Source organism: Lactuca saligna, chromosome 7 (assembly GCF_052625555.1).
Source record: "Lactuca saligna cultivar CGN05327 chromosome 7, ASM5262555v1, whole genome shotgun sequence".
Classification (NCBI taxonomy): domain Eukaryota; kingdom Viridiplantae; phylum Streptophyta; class Magnoliopsida; order Asterales; family Asteraceae; genus Lactuca; species Lactuca saligna.
Window position 1 is genome coordinate 51,973,160 of NC_136423.1, and position 21,587 is coordinate 51,994,746.

A 21,587-nucleotide genomic window follows, 5' to 3' on the forward strand; every position below is an offset into this window, starting at 1 on the left:
AGGGTTTAGAATTTCTGAACTTTAGAAACTTCTGAGTGATACTTTCAATTACAATAGATAGTTGTACATAAGAAGACATAGAATATATATTATCATACAAGCACTACATGAGTTTATCAGTATGACTTGTTGACTTTTGTTGACTTTGACTTGACAAGAATTTGATGTTGTCACATCATCCCCCCATTAGAAGGAATTTCATCCCGAAATTAGTGTTTTGACCGGGCCTTCAAGGGTTGGGGAAAAGATGCCGGTATTTTTGTTTCATCTGGTCTTCGCGTACCCATGTGAACTCGGGTCCTCGCTTAGCGTTCCATCGGACCTTCATAATGGAAATGCAACTTTGTTTTGTTCTTTTGATTTCTCGGTACATGATTTCTACACGTTCTTCCACGAAGTAGAGACTTTAGTTGATTTCAATCTCGACAAGAAGGATAACAAGAGTCTCGTCGGACAAGCACTTCTTTAAGTTGGACACATCGAAGGTAGGATGTATATTTTTGAGTTCTTACGATAGTCGAAGCTTGTATGCTATCGAGCCAATCCTAGCGAGGATTTCGAATGGTTTGATATAACTCAGATTCAACTTTCCTCGTTTACCGAAACATATCAAGCCTTTCCAGGGAGAGACTTTTAATAACACTCGATCTCCAACCTGGAACTCCAAAGGCTTTCGTATTTTATCTGCATAAATTTTCTGACTGTGTCTAGAAGCCTTTAGTCGTTCTTGGATTTGGACTATCTACTCGGTGGTTTCTCTTATGATCTCCGGGCTAGTAAGGGTGTTTTTAGAGACTTCTCCCTTTGCTAGTTACGTGTCACCGACTTCAGCCCAGCACAACGGTGATCTGCACTTGTGTCCATAGAGGGCTTCGAATGGGGCAACCTTGATTCTAGTGTGATAACTGTTATTGTATGAGAATTCGATAAGCGTTAAATGGGCATCCCAAAATTTACCACAGCCTATGACACACACCCTAAGCATGTATTCTAGCATCTGAATGGTCCTCTCACTTCACCCGTCAGTTTGTGGGTGATAGGCTGTACTCATGTCAATCATAGTTCCTAAGGATTTATCGAGTAACTACCAGAACCGCGAGGTAAAACGACTATCCCTGTTAGAGATAATGGACTTTGGCACCCCATGCAACTTCACAATTTCCTTGATGTATGTCTTGGTCAGCTTTTCCATTTTGTCGGTCTCCTTCATTGGTAGGAAGTGTGTAGACTTGGTAAGTCTGTCAATGATCACCCAAATGGTATTGACACCACCCATTTTCTTAGTCAGTTTGGTTATGAAATCCATTGTGATCCTCTCCCACTTCTTATTGGGTATTTCCGGTTGTTGCAACAGACCCGATGGTTTTTGGTGTTCGATCTTGACTTTTGTGCAATTTAGGCACTTACTCATGAAGGATCCAAGTGTATCCCTTCCTTGCTAACTACATGACCGAGGAAGCTTACTTCTCATATCTAAACTTCTCATTTTCAAAATTTTTCATATAACTTCTCTACTCTTAGAGTCTCCAATAGTTGTCGTAGGTGTTGGTAGTGTTCTTCCATACTTCTCGAGTAAACCAAAATGTCGTCTATGAAGATAATTATGAACTTCTCTAAGTACGGCCGGCACACCCAATTCATAAGATCCATGAACACAACGGGTGTGTTTGTTAGTCCGAAGTGCATCACTATGAACTCGTAATGACCATATCGGGTTCTAAATGTCGATATATAAATATCGTCCTCTTGAACTCGTAGTTGATCGTATCTTGACCTCACATCAATCTTTGAGAACTAAGTCTCTCCTTGGAGTTGGTCGAACAAGTCGTCGATGTGTGTAGAGGGTATCTGTTTTTGATGGTAAGTTTGTTCAATTCGCAATAATCGATGCACATGCTGAACGATCCATCGTTCTTCTTTACGAACAGGACTGGTACTCCCCAAGGCAAGAAGCTCGGTCCGATGAATCCTTTGCTTAGCAGTTCATTTAGTTGATTGGACAATTCCTGCATCTCGGATGCGGTAAGTGGTATGGCGCTTTGACTACGGGGGTAGCGTCAAGGATTAGATTAAAACCTGAACTATTTTCATTTTGAATAGTTTTGAAAGTTATGGAGTTTAAGATGGTCAAAACAGTTTGTGAGTCAGTCATAACGTTTCTGTTGAAAGTTGTCATTTGAATTTAAGCATGTTTTGAGATTGTAACTTGTATTCTCTCCCATAAAACTAGATGAAAACCTAAAAAGAAGGGGGTTTGAACTCACCTTGAGTGATTCCCTGAGATGGATGTTGAAGAGATGAGGTTTCGAAGTCAATAAAACTTGGAGAATGCTTGAGGATTTGAAGATCTAAGAACAAATATGACAATATTTGCATAAGAAATCCATGAGTTGAGTGTATTAGTGTAGAATATTCAAGAGTGGAAATGAAGAACTTACCAACAATGGAGGAAGAGCTCGTGTCTTCTTGGGGTTCTTGGTTCCAGGGAGGGATTATTGAGAAGGAAAGAGAGAGAGTATTTGTTTTAAGGATGTGGTGAATGATTCTTTTGAGGAGTGTGTGAGATATAGATCTTTTAGGTGGATTTAGTGTAAGTAAATCAAATGGAGTGTTGGAAAATGCATAAAAGGATTGTGATTTCATATGGTAAGCAGTGAATAGTGACAAAAACTGCGTATGGTGTCATAACTGATGGGTTTTAGCCATAAGAACTTTCCTATGTGCGCATGCAAAACCCTAATGCTTGGACCTAGGCTTTCTAATTAAACATGCTTTGAATCCAAGACTTCTAATGGCTAATTAGGTTAAATAACAACATTGAAACATATCTAGAATCATACCTTTGAGTTCCTTGTTGATCTTGTTGTCTTGGAGCTTCTAGAGTCACAAATGTCACTCCTATAATGGCTTTCAAACACCAATAGCAAGCAAGATGATTTAGGAGAGAGGAGAGGGGAGGAATTCGGCCAGAGTATCTCTACTTTAGATGGTGTGTCGAATTCCCTCACCCCTATGGTCTATTTATACTTGTAGATTCCTTAAGGGTTACAACCTAAACCCTAATTGGATAATCTTCTCTTAAGGATATCCAAATCCATTCCATAGATAACCCTATGGACGATTTTGGCTTATCCAAGCCCTAGAAATCGTCCATCCTATCTAGGATAAGGATTTATAGTCTAAAGTGTGACTATCAAACAATTGATAGTTTATACCCTCTTATTTAATTAATCTCTTTAAGTCAACAAATTAATTCCAATTAATCTATGACTTATATTAATCAAATAACCATATATTATTCCTTATAATATTTACTCTCTCTTAACAAATCATCCATCAAGTTGCTATGGTGAAGGCAACCCAAAAGGACCATGGACAACCGGATCAAATACTTGCCTAATATAGTTGCAGCCTTAGACACTATTCCAACAGTCTCCCACTTGGATAAGTCTAGTAACTATAAAAGTACAATTCGGTTTGCAATTGTAGCTCTCAAAGACGCTGTCAACTCTGATCTAATCAATCTTGTCCTTTAGATAAGGGATCTTACAGTCCTCTATTAGATATCATGCTGACAATCCTATGGAATGGTTAGTCAAGCATTTGATTTCTCGATCTCCGATTTATTTGACATAGAACTTAATCAAACACATCAATTCAGTTCTGACCGGGCCTGGCACATAAGTCAAATCAAATCATCGAGTGGCCAAGATATCTCTTCTACCCTCTTAGGATAAAATTTACAGATAAACTTCGACTTATATGCATTTACTTATTCATAAACCAACTATACATAGCAATGCGTTTTATAACACCGAATTACTGATGCGTTTTCGCATTATCAATGTACAATCAATTAACAAATAATAAACCATATATCTAGGTTTTAAGACTGTATGATATTATCGTCTTGCGATCACCTTTTATATCGTATTCCATAAGGTGATTCCAGCAAGCGCGGGTTTATTCCAATGCTCAAAACTAGTTCATAAGCAGTCATGAACGTTGCAGCAACCCTTGCTATGTCTAACACCATTTAGACATTCTACACACCAATTCATGACAATCTTCATTCACATCTACTCCCAACATATGAACGATTGTGGACCATTTGAATAATTCGATTATTGCTAATAAACTCAATTATTCTAGAAGTCAAAACATGCAAAGTGAAACAATAGTTAAACAATTAACATGTGACAGTAACTTTACTCATAAATAAAACTCCTTTATTTAATCATCAAATGTTAATTACATTTATCTACTATACGTTTCTAACACTATCTAATCTATACTAATATCATCCTTCAGCCCAATACTCCTAGCATGCTGCAAGTGCTTAACCCTACTCAGTCCCTTCGTAAGTGGATCTGCTGGGTTATCTTCTGATGATATCCTCTTCACTACGAGTTGTCCTTCTTCTACACGATGTCTAATGAAGTGATATTTTCTATCGATATGTCGAGATCTACCATGATCCCTCGGTTCCTTGGTCAAGGCAACCGCACCTTCGTTATCACAGAAAATCTCCATGGGCTCCTTTATGGCCAGCACAACTCCAAGATCACCAATGAAGTTCTTTAGCCATATTGCCTCCTTCGACACTTCGCTCGCTGCGATGTACTCTGATTCGCACGTTGAATCAGCTACGGTTTCCTGCTTGGAACTTTTCCATGTCACTGCTCCTCCATTTAGGGTAAAGACCCAACCCGACTGCGAACGATAGTTGTTGCTGTCGGTCTGAAAGCTGGCGTCACTATACCCTCGCACCTTCAAGTCATCATTCCCTCCAAGGACTAAGAACCATTCTTTCGTCCTCCGAAGGTACTTAAGGATGTTCTTCACCGCAATCCAATGTGCTTTGCCAGGGTTCCCTTGATATCTGCTAACCATGCTCAAAGCGAAGGCTACATCAGGGCGAGTACAAGTCAGAGCGTACATGATTGAGCCAACTGCGGAAGCGTATGGTACTCGGCTCATTTCCGCTATCTCAGCTTCAGTACTCGGACTTTGAGTCTTACTCAACTTGGCATTTCCTTGTATCGGTAGTTCTCCCTTCTTTGAGTTTTCCATACTAAAACGTTTTAGTACCTTCTCTAAGTAAGTATTCTGACTAAGTCCAATTAGTCTCTTACTTCTTTCTCTTACTATCCTTATTCCCAAAATGTAAGAAGCCTCTCTGAGGTCCTTCATAGCGAAACACTTCCCGAGCTAGGACTTGACTTCCTGCAAAGTCGGGATGTCGTTCCCTATGAGTAAGATGCCATCGACATATAGAACGAGAAAGCTTACTATACTCCCACTGGCTTTGACATATACACAAGATTCGTGTTCGCTTCGTACAAATCCAAACTCTTTGACTTTCTCATCGAAGCAAAGATTCCATCTGCGAGACGCTTGCTTAAGTCCATAAATGGACTTCTCAAGCTTACACACTCTATTCGGATGCTTCGGATCCACAAACCCCTCTGGCTGAGCCATGTAAACATCCGCAGCAAACTTTCCGTTAAGGAAAGCAGTCTTGACATCCATTTGCCAAATCTCATAATCATGAAATGCGGCAATTGCTAGCATCACTCTGATAGATTTAATCTTCGCAATTGGTGAGAAGGTCTCATCATAGTCAACTCCGGGAGTTTGAGTAAAGCCCTTCGCGACCAATCGCGCTTTTTATGTGTGCACGTTCCCATCCACGTCGGTCTTCTTCTTGAAGATCCATTTGCACCCAACGGTCTTACGTTCGGGCACATATTCAACAAAATTCCAAACTTGGTTATCATACATGGATTGTATCTCGCTATCCATTGCCTCTTTCCATTTCGCAGACTCCGGGCCTGCCATGGCTTCCTTATAGCTATTAGGTTCATCAAGATTTACTAGTGTACCATCACTAATATACGTGTCCCCTTCGGTAGTAATATGAAAACCCTAAAACTGGGGTTGAACTCTAAATCTATCGGAACGTCTGAGAGGTAAGGATTCGTCAATCGGTTCAACCGGAGTTTCCTCCTTGGGTTGAATGCCAGCGGTAGAGGTTCCTTCATCTATCGACTCTTGAATTTCTTCAAGTTCGATTTGCCTCCCACTGTCTCCTTGGCTTATGAGTTCTCGCTCTCGGAAAACTCCTCTCCTCGCAACAAAGACAACATTGTCTTTCGGTCTATAGAAGAGATATCCAAAAGATGTTTGCGGGTAGCCGATGAAAATACATTTCTCACTTCAAGGTTCAAGCTTGTCGTGAGTATCTCGTCTTACGAAAGCCTCGCAACTCCAAACCTTGATATGTGCCAACGAGGGAGCTTTCCCCGTCCACATCTCGTGAGGTGTTTTGGCAACCTTCTTAGTAGGGACTCGGTTAAGGATATGGGCGGCAGTCTCTAAGGCATACCCCCAAAAGAAGATAGGTAGTGAAGCACGACTCATCATAGAGCGAACCATATCCAATAAGGTCCGATTACGCCTTTCTGCCACACCATTCAACTGCGGTGTCCTAGGAGGCGTCAATTGCGAAACTATTCCACACTCCTTGAGATAATCGTGGAATTCAAGACTTAGGTACTCTCCTCCTCGATCGGATCGAAGCATCTTGATTTTCCTGCCCAATTGATTCTCCACTTCATTCTTGAACTCTTTGAACTTTTCAAAGGTGTCTGACTTTTGCTTGATTAAGTAGATATATCCATATCTACTATAGTCATCGGTAAAAGTCACATAGAAGTGGTTCCCATCCTTCATGGTTGATCTAAAGGGTCCACATACATCGGTATGTATTAGGTCCAATAGCCCCTCACCCCTTTCACAAGTACTCGTGAAGGGTGACTTAGTCATATTTCCAAGTAAACAAGACTCGCATGTGTCATCTTCCCTAAGGTCGAATGACTCCAACACTCCATCCTTTTGGAGTTGGGCTATGCGTTTCTTGTTGACATGTCCAAGACGGCAATGCCACAAGGATGATTTATCCATACTAGTGGAAGAATCAATATTCAAAACATCATTTCCTAAGTTATCAACAATCATAACAGTTTCATATATTCCATTACATGGTATAGCTTCAAAGTAAAAGACACCATTTAGATAAGTCAAAATAGAACCATTCTCATTATTAAAAGAAAATCTAAATCCTTGTCTATATAAACCATGAAATGAAATGATGTTTCTAGCCATTTCTGGCGAATAGCAACAATTGTTCAAATATAAAACCAAACTATTCCTAAGCACTAAAGAATACACTCCAATCTTGGTCACAGGCGACGATCTTCTGTTCCCCATGATTAGATTGATCCTTCCTTGCTCTACATCCCTACTTCTTCTTAGTCCCTGCACATTAGAACAAATGTGATAACCACAACCAGTATCAAGAACCCAAGAAATAGCATGATTAGAATCGTTAGATTTTATTGTGTATATACCTGCGAAAGATGGCTTGATCTTTCCTTCTTTGATTGCTTGCAGGTAATCCGGGCAGCTTCTCTTCCAATGTCCTATCTTGTGGTAGTGGTGGCACTCTGCCTCCTTTGGGTTGGAGCAGGGCTTAGCGGGATCAACTTTGGTCCCACTAGAAGAGGCACCATCTCGGGCTTTCACCTTGCGATAGTTATTCGATGAAGCTTTCCTCTTCTTTCCCTTTCCTTGACCAATAGCCAAGACAGGAGCAGCGGATGGATTGGGAGTTGGTGCAACAGACTTGTCCTTGAAGTTGCTCTCAGCGACCCTCAAGAGACCTTGGAGTTTGCTTAGGGTGACCTCTTCTTTGTTCATGTGGTAGGTCATCCTAAATTGGTTGTACATTGCAGACAAAGAGTGAAGCACCATGTCGATCGCCAAGTCTTCACCAATGTCAACATTTAACTTGCGAAGGCGGTCGACATACCTTTGCATCTTTTGCAGGTGCACGGTAAGAGATTCTCCATGACCCATCTTAGCGGAGATCATGTTAGTGAAAATCTCGTAACGCTCTTGTCTCGCGTTTTGGTGGTATCTCTCCAACAAGTCTTGATGCATCTCGTATGGATACATGTCCTCGTAGGAGTTTTGGAATTCGGAGTTCATGGTGGCGATCATGATGCAATGTACCTTCGTTGCATCTCGCTCATGAGTTTCAAAGGCGGTGATTTCTTCGGGAGTAGCAACTTCGGGGTTGATTTTCTCGAGCTTTTCATCGAGGACATACTCTTTATCCTCATAGCGAGCAATGGTGCGAATGTATCTTATCCATTCGCTAAAGTTCGTTCCATCGAAGGTGACCTTTTGGCAAAGGCTCATCAACGTGAAAGAACTAGCAGCAGCGTTGTTTGCGTTCGACATCTTCAATTAGAAAAGGACAAAGATAGATTAGAATAAGAATCCCTAATTATCACCCAATAAGAAAAATTAGGGCTAGGATCCAACAATAACATTTACATACTAGAAAAGGGATGCCGTAATCTAACATGCAAATAAATTGAAGGTAAGTGAATGACGATTCACTAATTCTCCATCATAAAACTTAAACTATTAGTCCTAAGTGTTTTTGAGAATTCCTAGGTTCGGATGAGATTCATTGAACTATTCAATGGCATGTTTAAATCTCGATATGCCCCTCTCGTTTGTGACTGGGATGCCGAGGATCACAAAGCGGGTGTGAATTACCATGCAAATTCACATGGTGCCTTCATTGTAACGATCACCTATTCGATGTGCCGGTAAACCACACACGCTCCATCGAACTATGATAAACAATGAATCACCCTTTGCCACCTTCGCTTAGAACCAATTAGTGTGCCGGTAAACCACACACGCTCCACTAACTTCTTAGCAAGGTGCAAAGTGTAATTTCATGGGATTGCATCAATTCACTTTTCCTAGAGTAGTTACTTTGTATTTCTTATTATACTTTTAATGAGAAGATGAGGTTGCCCTATCCTACCCGTTCGGCTAATGACCCTCCACCAATCAAGCAAGTGGTGGGTGTGAGTGTACACCCATTAAGCGCCATTTTATAGGCCGCAACCTTATACCCACCTTATAGATCGGCTTCGTGAATGAGGCCTACTAACGGTAAGACTAGCATTTAGTTATACATATATATATATATATATATATATATATATATATATATATATATATATATATATTATTCTAGTAATATCATATTAGTATAGGGTTGTATTTTAAAACCTTTTAAAATCTAGGGTTTGAAATTTAAGTTGTCTAAATTAAAACTTTTAATCACAAATATAAATTTCAAAACTTTAGGGTAGGTTTTAAACATTTAAGACATGAAGGATCAAATAACAAATAATTCCGATTAACAATTAATATCCTAATTATCTTTATTTGATTTATCCAAGATTTCTTTTAAGATAATTATCAAAATAATTAATCATTTATCACATAAGGAAATTAAATATTTTATTAGATGATAAATATCTTTAATTAGATCAAGATAATAGTCATATATATCAAAAAATTGAATTAGGGTTGATCTAATATGATTAAGGTAAGTTTCCATAAGACAAACATGAAAAAATCCCAGTTTTGCCTAATCCAGACGCTCGGACTCGCCGAGTACAGGCCTACTCGCCGAGTCCACTTTGGAACTCGCCGAGTACATGACTCAAAAACCCAAAATCGAATTTTGCAGGTTTGTTTCAGTTAATCAAGCAACAATTTAAAGAAAACCAAGCTAGGCTCTGATACCACTGATGGGTTTTAGCCATAAGAACTTTCCTATGTGCGCATGCAATACCCTAATGCTTGGATCTAGGCTTTCTAATTAAACATGCTTTGAATCCAAGACTTCTAATGGCTAATCAGGTTAAATAACAACATTGAAACAGATCTAGAATCATACCTTTGAGTTCCTTGTTGATCTTGTTGTCTTGGAGCTTCTAGAGTCACAAATGTCACTCCTCTAATGGCTTACAAACACCAATAGCAAGCAAGATGATTTAGGAGAGAGGAGAGGGGAGGAATTCGGCCAGAGTATCTCTACTTTAGATGGTGTGTCGAATTCCCTCACCCCTATGGTCTATTTATACTTGTAGACTCCTTAAGGGTTACAACCTAAACCCTAATTGGATAATCTTCTCTTAAGGCTATCCAAATCCATTCCATAGATAACCCTATGGACGATTTTGGCTTATCCAAGCCCTAGAAATCGTCCATCCTATCTAGGATAAGGATTTATAGTCTAAAGTGTAACTATCAAACAATTGACAGTTTATACCCTCTTATTTAATTAATCTCTTTAAGTCATCAAAATTAATTCCAATTAATCTATGACTTATATTAATCAAATAACCATATATTATTCCTTATAATATTTACTCTCTCTTAACAAATCATCCATCAAGTTGCTATGGTGAAGGCAACCCAAAAGGACCATGCACAACCGGATCAAATACTTGCCTAATATAGTTGCAGCCTTAGACACTATTCCAACAATAACTTCCTGGAAAAGTCAACCAATCCCTAAGATAATGTCTTGTAGAAAATATATTACCTATGGTAAAGATTTCCCCAAAATATGACTAAAATATCACTTTATGGGGTCTTATATGTCAAAGTAGGAGTTTGGGTGAAAATCCCCTGTTAAAATCATCAAAAATGGGCTTAAAACACAAAGGTTGTCAAAAACCGGGAAGAAAGAAGCGAATTTGTGAGGTTAATGGTTTTGGTGCGAGGTTCGGTCAATGAGAACCGAATGTAAGTTCAGTCTGAGAGGCGCACAGGCGAAGTTGTCGAGCGGGAACCGAAGGTGAGACGAAGTCGAGTGGGAACCGAAGGCGAGACGAAGTTGAGTGGGAACCAAAGGTGAGATGAACCGAGGACCGAATGTTCAGTCTTCAGCAATTCGGTTATTAAGAGGGGTTCAGTTCTTAAGAGGTTCGGTTCCTAAGAGGGACTTCAGCCCTATAAGACTATTTCTCACATGATCTTCCCGTTTCAAGTGGTTTTTGACTAAGTTAAGGGTAGGGATTCCCCGACTGATTATAAAAAGCTAAGAGAGGATTTTAGGATAGATTTGGGAGAGAGAGAGAGAGAGAGAGAGACATAGATTGAGAAAGATTAAGAGAGTTTAGAGTTTAACCTCATAATGCAATATTTGTAAACCCCATTATGCTTTATCATGAGTGTTTCACACCCCCAAAGGGTCTTTAATAGTGCTTTATAGAGTCATTACCTCACTCACCCTAGTTAAGGTTTAAAATTTATGAACATTAGAAACTTCTGAGTGATACTTTGTATTATGATAGAGAATTGTACACAAGAAGACATTGAATATATCCTATCATACAAGCACTACATGAGTTTATCGGTTTGACTTGTTGACTTTGACTTTACCAGAATTTGATAGTTGTCACAACATCAATGCAAAACCTAATGCCCATGACCTTTAATATTACTTTGGCTCCATGGGTTAAACCTCCATTGACTATCCATGGAATACCATGTTGGTTTAGCCCATCCTAAATAACAATTGGCCCACACTATAAGAATCATTGATTTACCAAATCAGTCCCCATATATTTAACTAGTGTGTTTTGATCACATAATTAATTCCAAATTAATTATTGATCAATACTAATTAAATAATATGATTTCATATTAATATATTAGAACTTAGAATATATTAATAAATCGAAAGTAACCTCTTACTCAAGTATCCATCCTATCAAGTTGTCATGGTCATATGCAACCCGAAATGAACCATGCTACTCTCGGGTCAAGTACATAACAATTATAGTTATGGCCTTACACACCTAATCCAACTTAGCTATCCCATGCCCTGCATACAACAAAACCCCCAACTACCAATTCAAGTTCAAACAACCATAACTTCTTTGCTTCAACTATGCTTTAAACATTCTTTATATGCAAAGAAACGTATTGAAGATCCCCACAATTCTATTTGGTTGATTTAAGCTTACGACATGTCGAAATAAAACTATAATCCATGAAAAAAGCCAAAGATATTGCATTTCCCATTTTACCCTCTGGTTCTAGCATGCGAATCAATGGCTTAGATCTCATAAGAAATATTATCAACCTTCAATATGGTATAAACTTTACTTCTACAAAGCCTAAAGCCTTTAGATGATCAAATTAAGGTCCTTAAACCCTTAATTAAAGTAATATCCCGAGATTGTCGAAGATGGGGAGTGACCACCAGTTCATTTTGAAACATAGGGGTAGGAGTCAGGGACCAAAGGGAAGGGGTCTCGGTAGAGGAGAGAATATGAGATGATCTAAGATGATCATTAAAGACGTTGTAGCGATCAACATCTAGAAAATCATAATCACCTGAGGAGTTTGAAGTTATCGAGTCGAATGACAAAAATACATATTCATGAAAGGCTACATGAAGATAAATAATGAACGTTTTGGTATGGAGATTGAGATAACAAAAACCTTTCTGGTTGGAAGGATAGCCAAGGAAGATGCACGAATTGGATCATGGATAGTGTTTGTGAATATTTTCAAGTTTAACATAAAAAACACAGTCAAAGATGCGAAGAAGGGAGTATAATGGTTGGGATTTGAAGATTAGTGAAAACGGGTGTCGTTTTGGGGTATGGTGGACATGCGAATGTTCAGTAAATACATCTCCATATGTATAGATTCCACCCAATATGTTGGTAGGAGATGAGATTGAAATAAAAGAGTACAAATCAATTTATTGATCATGATGGGTTCTGAGCATAGCAAACAATCCTATGTGTGCATGCAACCCTAATTGTTGGATCTATGTTTTATGTATTAGACATACAAAAATTGAACACAAAAACTAGAAATGCGAGGAGGCATGCATTACTTTCGAAAAATAACAATCAAATAGGGTTAGGATACATACCTTGATTGTTATATTGTAATAACGATGAAATCCTAGAAGATCTTGAACTTTTGAGAGCAAGTGTCACAAGTTTAACACTTCTAATGGCTCACAAAGATGCCAAGCACGAGGATGAGAGGAGAGAGGAGGAAGATTCTTCAAATTTTCAGCTCTTGTTAGGTTTTCAAAGGATGGATAAAACTAAGAGGGGTGAGGATCTGTTTATAGTTGAGGTTACTTAGTCCCAAAGCTAGGGTTTGCGAGAAAAAACCCAAATTTCCATCTTAAGGCCTAAGCAGCCCATGGACTCCTCATCCTTAAGGCATTGAACGAAAATTATAGGGCAACCCTAGAAGTTTTCATCCTTCCCTTCTAGGATGGTCCAAGATCCCAAAAACCACGACTATTAATTAATTGCTAAATAGCCCTTGTATTCTAATTAATTCCTTTAATCCCAAAATTAATTTCGAATTAATTTTTGAATAAATATTAATTCAACAACATGATTTCTAATTAATATATTATTTTCATAACATATTAATAAATAAATTTATTTACTAATTTATTATTCCAAATAATAAATTCAACCTTTCTCTCCAAAGTCATCCTATCAAGTTGCTAGTATGAAGGCAACCTAAAAGGACTGTGCTACTGTCAATTCAAGTGCATACCAATTATACTTATGGGCTTGGACACCTAATCCAACAGTTTCCAACTTAAACTGGTCTAATAACTATAATTGCAAGTATAACTTCAAAATTGACTAGAAAATTGTAGCTCTCAAAAGCCACGGTAGAACTCTATTCTAGTCAGTAATGTGTCCAAAAATAAGTGATCATATAACCCTCGGTTCTGTATGATATCATGTGGAAAAATGATATGGAACATAATGATTCTCATTGCCCAACAATTTGTTTCCTGATTTCTGATTTGTAATGACAAAGAACTGCAATTGAACACATCAATTCAGTCATGACCAGACCCGACATATAAGTCAACACCAAAGCATCGAGGGGCCCAAGATATCGCTTTTCACGTTTAGGGAAAAAGGAAAAAATAAAATTTGACTTATATGCTTGCACTATTTACTCATCAAATCATGTACGACAATATAGTTTATAACACCAACTTACTGATGTGTTTACGCATCATCAATGCACAACTAATTCGTAAACAACGACTCATATATCTTCATTTAAAGATTATACGATATTATCATATCAGAATTACACGTGATAAATTTCGTGAAGTAAGTCTCTGAGCATAGGTTTAATGCAATACACAAATTCCCATTTCAAAAGTACTCATGAATGTTGCAGCAAACCATTGCTATGTCTAAACCCTTAGACAATCTACAACCCAATTCATGACAACCTTAATTCACTACTTACTTCCAAAGTATGATCTACTGTGGATCTTTGAATAATCTAATTATTCTGGAAGTAAAACATGCAAAATGAAACACAATGAAAAACAATTAACAAAAGATAGTAAACAATACTCATAAAGAAATCTCTTTTATTTAATTAGAAAATGTCAATTATGTTTATTTGTTACAAGTTTCTATCTATCTATCTAATCACTAAAACTAATATCATCCTTCAAACCAATGGTCCTCGCATGCTGAACATGCTTAACCCTACTAAGACCGTTTGTGAGGGAATAGACAAGATTCTCTTCAGATATTACGCTCTTTACGACGACGTGTCCTTCTTCTACTCAATGTCTGATAAAGTGGTATTTTCTGTACATATGTATAGAGTTTCCATGATCTTTGGGTTCCTTGGTTAAGGCAACTGCTCCTTCATTATCGTAGAAAATATCCATTGGCCTCTTAATGGATGGCACAACTCCAAGGTTTCAATGCATCGCTCATTGCGATGTACTCTGATTCATAGCTTGAATCATCCACCATTTCCTAATTGGAACTTTTCCATGTTACCGTTCCTCCATTAAGGGTAAACACCCATCCATACTGAGAATGGAAGTTGTCTTTGTCTGTCTAAAAGCTAGCCTCACTATAACCAGTAATTCTTAAGTCAACACTACCACTAAGCAGAAGGACCCAATCCTTAGTTCTTCGTAGATACTAAATAATGTTCTTGACTGCTATCCAATGATCTTTACCTGGATTTCCCAGATATCGACTAACAATGATCAAATCAAAAGCCATGTTAGGGTGAGTACATGTCGTAGCGTAGATGATCGATCCAATGATGAAAGCATATGGAAATCGACTCATTTCGGCTATCTCTAGATCAATATTCAGACTCTGAGTGTTACTCAGTTTGGTATTGATCTAGATAGGTAACTCTCCTTTCATGGAGTTATCTATGCTAAAACGCTTTAACACCTTATCCGAATATTTTCTTTGACTAATTCCAATTAGTCTTCTACACTTATTTCTCAAAATCCTTATTCCCAGAATATAAGCAGCCTCTCCCAGATCCTTCGTAGGGCAACATTTTATAATCCTTAATTTAACCTCTTGCAAGGATGGAATGTCGTTTCCTATAAATAGTATGTCATCAACCAACAATACCATGAAGCTAACTATACTCCCACTAGCTTTGACATATACACAAGACTCATCTTCACTTGTTGAGAATCCAAACTCATTAACTTTCTCGTAAAAGCAAAGGTTCCATCTACGAGAAGTTTGTTTCAATCCATAGATCAATTTCTCAATCTTATACACTCTATTGGGGTACTTAGCAACCACAAAACCCTTTGGCTAACTCATATAAATATCTTCAACGAACTTTCCATTACTGAAAGCAGTTTTAACGTACATCTACCAAATTTCATAGTCATGAAACGCAACTATGGCTAACATAACCCTAATAGATTTAATATTAGCTACTGGTGAGAAGGTCTCATCATAGTCAACCGCTAGGGTTTGAGTAAAGCCCTTCACAACCGCACGAGCCTTGAAAGTGTGTACTTTCCATCCATGTTGGTCTTCTTCTTGAAGATCCATTTGCAAGGAACTGTCTTACGACCTGGTACATTATCAACCAAATTCCAAACATGGTTTTCATACATGAACTTGATCTCAAGGTCCATTTCCTCTTTCTCTTTGGTAGAATTAGGGCCCATCATGGCTTCCTTGTAGTTAGAAGGCTCATCTAAATTTATCAGTGTATTATCATTCATAAATGTATCACCATTTATAGTAATGTAGAAACCATAAAACTCTGGTTTCATTCTAACTTTGTTAGAAATGTATCACCTTTCTAACTTTGAGTGCTAGTGTTAGAGGTTCCTTCATAACTTGACTCTTGATTTTGTTCAAGATCAATTGTACTACTACTGACCTCTTTGCATATGAGCTCTTTCTCTCTCTCTCTCTCTCTCTCTCTCTCTCTCTTTGTAACCCCGTAAGTTTAAAAACAATTTTTCTTTTGAAAAAATTCTAATTCTTAGTACATACTTCACAAAACATCATTTATTAAAATCACAAAACATAGCTCCAAGTTTAGTAAAATGGTAATCCAGGAACCTCTTAACTCTTTCTCTGGTGTGTACAATCAAGCCGGTGTCGACCCGCGATCCAAAAGAAAAACCTGATACACAAAACACATAACATGGTAAACACAAAGCTTAGTGAGTTCCTCAAAATACCACATATAACACATATTAGCCACTCGAGGCTATAAGTCTGTGGACCATCTAGTCCTAACTTTGTGGACCCTCTGGTCCTAACTCTGTGAATCTTCCGGTTCTAACTTTGTAAACTCTGAGACATACATAGCATAAATCACATAGAAATAATGCAATGTATCACATCATATAAATAACATACAAAATACTTTGTTACATAACTCTAATTACCACTCTAGGTAAAGTATAGTGAGAAGACTCACCTTGAATGAAGAACAACTCCTATAATCACTACGGCTACGCACCAGACTCTAACTCTGTGCCAAACCCACAATAAATCTCAATTAGGATCTAAGTCCAACCTCTCACTCATTGGGTCTAAAGATAGACCACCTGATATTTGCATAATTAGCCATATGTTTATCCTATATTTTTATTCATTTTTAGCTATTTATATGCATAATATGGACAAAAGGTACTTAATGATGCTTAAATTATGTTTTCAGACCAGGAGACAGCTTTGGAGCAAAAAGGAGTGAGGAGGAGCAATTAGAGACCAGAGGATGAAGAAAAAAGGAAGAATCAAACATCCACTTGGCGAGTCCATGCACCAACTCGGTGAGTTCGTAAGAATATTCTTGAAGAAAAGTCAAAAATCCTTTCCCTACATGGACTCCATGCACCTAATCGGCGAGTCCACGACCTACTCGCCGAGTAGCCCCTGTTTTGTGATAATTATAAATATGGAGTCTTAATCCGAATTAAAGACTTTTCTGGCTTCCTTGGAGATATAGTTACTATTAAAGAAACCCTTGAAGACCTAAGGAACCCTAATCTTTGATCTTTTGAAGTTTGGAAGCGAATTAGGTTATATTTTCAAATTGATCTTAGGATTGCATTATGCTTAGTTTAATCAAATTTGTTTTTGAGCCTGTTTTTCTTGTAATCATGAGCTGAAACTCTGATGGTTTCTGTTTAGGAGAACCAAATTACTCCTATGGTTTAATTGATACTTTTGTTGATTGTTTATTGGTGATTTCATTAAATTAAATTTGTTAAAGAACCTTATGCATTGATTACAACTATTTTCTGTTAATTGGAAGACAATTAAGGTGCATGAACATCTATTAGTTGTTAACCTCATATGTTTATGTAATTACTTTATCATATGACTAGGAATAATGAACATGAAACTAGAATTAATAAGATAATAGGTAAATTAATGTGTGAGCTTGTTTGAGAAACCAACAAACAAGAGGTTAATTGAATCACCCACTTGATGAACCAATTATAAATCTTATTTTATCCAAATAATTGAACTGGGGAATTAATTAGTTTAAACAATTGGCCACTACTTGAATTAATTAATTATCTAAGGGTTAGTATTAGTGAATATGAAGCTAACCACTATAGTTGGTAACCAATAACAATTAATATATCACATTACTATAAAAATAACCATAGGAGTGAATTGGTTAGACCTAAACAGACGCTCTTTATCAAAATTTGGTGAATTTTTACTTGCTAGTTTTTAGTTAAATCCCGTGTTAGGTGTTTTGTTTAAGTTTCTAGTCTTGTAAAAGTAGAGAAAAAACTTTACTTTTATTACTTGCTTAGTTAAAATCAGTTACTAGTTTAATTTCCATTCCCTGAGTTCGACACTCTACTTATCTATCTATACCACTAAAAGACAGGTTCACTGCCTTTGTGTGCTAAATTTATAACTTAGAATTACGATTAAAACCAGTGCATTTTACACACATCAAGTTTTTGGCATCATTGTCGGGGAACGGTTCCAAAATTAATCTAATTCCTAATTGTAGCGATCCTTTGTGTGAGTTTTCTAACACAAAGTTAATTTATTTCAGTAAAATAGTTAGTAGTTTAGGTTTTAGAATTTGTTAAAATTTCTTTCTTTAGTTTTGTTTTTTTTTTTTAAATGACAAGCTACTCGCTGAGTGCATTCGCACCTACTTGGCGAGTATCCTGGTGTTTAACATTTAATTTTCTGTTTAGTTAAGTTGCATTATTTTTGTTCTTTTTACGTGTTTATCTTGTTTATTTTAGTACTTTCATGACCAGAGGATCAACCACTCAGCTGGTACCCCGGTTTGAAGACCCAGAATCCGCATTGAGAAAGAACAGAGGCAAGGACGTGGAGAGCTCAAATACACCTAATAAGTCACCTTTGTCTAACTTGAAGACTGTTTTTGGAAAGAAAAAGAGTAGCAAATCAGGAGCATCCAACGCATATTTAGCATGCGAAGACCCAATCAAGGAAGACACCAAGTAGGACACCAAGGAGGAAGAGGAACCAACATACGGGCACGACTCCGATTCCGGCGGCAAGTTAGCTCTTACCATGGATAACATTGGTGAAATTCCCATGGGAGAGTGGAAGAAGAGGATCCGCAATGATATCGGCCCGGGACTTGTGCAACCTGCAATTCCCGCTACTGCTACTTTCGAACTAAAGGGCCATATACTCGCTGAACTAAAGGAGATTCCTTTCTATGGAAAAGACCACGAAGATGATTAGAAGCACTTGGATGACGTCAATGATGTAGCTGATTACTTTAATGTTCCAAATGTGCCTCGCAAGACCTAGCTACTTCGCATGCTCCCAGTTACATTCAAAGGTGCTGCAAAAGATTGGCTCAAGTCACTCCCTCCCGGGTCAATAACCACATGGGCCAATATGAAAGAAAAATTTATTAATCACTTTTGCCCAGCTTCCAAAATAGCCAAGTCGAAGAAGGCTATTGCTAACTTTGAACAATAAGCTGGAGAATCACTATATGAAGCTTGGGAGAGGTACAAGAGCCTGCTAAGAAATTTCCCACACCATGACCTTAATAGCCAACAAGAAGTATCCATCTTCTATGATGGAGTCAATGTCACAACAAGGCCATTACTTGACTCGCAAGGCCCGCTCACAAAGAAGCTACCCCCAGTGATCAAGGAATTGATTGAAGAATTCTCTAGGCATTCTAGTGAATACCATAATCCAATAAACGATGTTACTAGGGGAGCTGCCTATGCAGATACTGAAGACTTGTCAGCGGTCATGGCCATGCTAAAAACCATGGATGGGAGGATGGATAAAATGGATCAAATGATCCATGCTATTCGGGTGGCTTATGAGAATTGCAATGGGCCTTATCTTATTAGAGACTGCGACTTCGATGAGAATGGAAACAAAAAGGTGCAACTTTGTTACTCAAGTGGGGACCATTATGATGAAGATTGGCGCAAACCAAAGAAGGAGTGGCTCCCTTATGACGAGTACAAGAAGGCTAAGGAGGAGAAGTACAAGCAAAAGGGAAGGGGGTTTTACCAAAAGGAGGAGCCGGCACAAGAAGGAAAACAAAGTTTGGAAGAGATACTCACCAAATTTGTAGCTGCTGCAGAAAAGAGACACAATGATCATGATGTTGCAATCCAAGAAACAAAAACCATACTTAGAAGTCAGCAAGCATCTATCCACAACATTGAAACGCAGCTTGGGCAACTTTCTCAACAAATCAACCAAAGATCACCCGGAGAAGTCCCTAGTAAAACCGAAAGCAACCCACAAGGCGCACACATAAACATAGTCAAAAAAAGAAGTGGGAAGGTAATCACTCCTCTAGAACCCATTCAGAATGAAGTACCCAAAGATTTGCACCAGGAGGATGCAGAAAAACAGGACCAAAACAAAATTCTGCATGACACGTATACTACTGGCTGAGTCCAGAATATGGACTCGACGAGTCTATTGCAAAATTCGAAAGAAAACGTTTCTGAAAAACCCTTTCAACCTCCAATGCCATACCCGGCCCGAGTTAAGAGGGAAAAGCAAGAAAAAGAGTACCAGAAGTTTCTGAATCACATCAAAGCTCTGCAAATCAACATACCCTTCATTGAAGAAGTTGCTCAAATGCTAAAATATGCAAAGTTCCTCAAAGAGCTTCTCACAAATAGAAGGAAGATAGAGGAGGTGAAAGAAGTGATTCTTAATGAAAAATGCTCAGCTGCCATGTTAAACAAATTACCAAAGAAGAAAGGTGACCCAAGAAGCTTGACTTTGCATTGACAATTTAGCAACTTAGCCACCATCCATGCATTGGCTGATTCGGGAGAAAGTGTGAACCTCATGCCCTACTCATTCTTTAAAACATTTAGATCTCCCGTAACCAAGGCAAATACGCATGGCAATCCACTTGGCAAACAAGACTGTGACATTTCCAAGAGGAATATGTGAGGACCTATTGGTTAAGGTGGACAAGTTTGTATTTCCTACAGATTTTGATAATTCTAGACATGGAGGCGGATCCTTAAGTCCCGATCATCCTTGGAAGACCCTTCCTTAACATGATAAGTGCTATAGTGCAGATGAGAGACTCGAAGCTTACTTTACGGGTAGGAGAAGATTCAGTCACCTTCGGGGTTGATCGAGCTATGAAGCATGTGAGGAATAGTGCAGATGAGAGACTCGAAGCTTCCATGAATTTTTCCATATTTCAACGGTGCATGATAGCCATATTCCACGACATGGTGGAAAAATTCATGGAAGTCTTTATGGATGATTTTTCTATTTTTGTATCTTCCTTTGTCTCACTAACCTTGATTTGATGATATCTAGGTGTGAAAAGACCGACTTAGTTCTTAATTGGGAGAAATGTCACTTTATGGTTAAGGAGGGTATAGTTCTAGGCCACACGGTTTCCAAATCGGGAATTGAAGTGGATCGGGAAAATATTGACACCATTGCCAAATTACCTCCACCAACTAATGTAAAGGGCATTAGAAGTTTTCTTGGACACGCGGGTTTTTACCGGCGTTTCATAAAAGATTTTTCTAAAATAACTAGACCTCTAACATAATTGCTTTTAAAAGATGCACCATTCCATTTTACTAAAGAATGTTAAGAGGCGCTTGAACTCCTGAAAGATAAACTCACTAATGCCCCAATCATTATTGCCCCAAATTGGGAGTTACCATTTGAAATTATGTGTGATGCTAGTGATTTTGCCCTAGGAGTTGTTCTCGGTCAAATGGTTGATAAGGACTTTCGACCCATTTATTATGCAAGAAAAACTCTAAATCCGGCCCAAGAGAATTACACCACCACTGAAAAAGAATTATTAGTTGTGGTGTATGCCTTTGATAAATTCTGCCCTTATTT

At 38.1% G+C, this 21,587-nt stretch overlaps 1 non-coding gene across 1 annotated transcript; it reads right to left on the reverse strand.

The window, feature by feature from the left end:
• Positions 1-19,166: 19,166 nt before the first annotated feature.
• On the reverse strand, positions 19,167-19,273 carry LOC145007757 (small nucleolar RNA R71). The gene has a single exon (XR_013663124.1). It is a non-coding gene; the product is annotated as a small nucleolar RNA R71 (small nucleolar RNA).
• Positions 19,274-21,587: the final 2,314 nt, after the last annotated feature.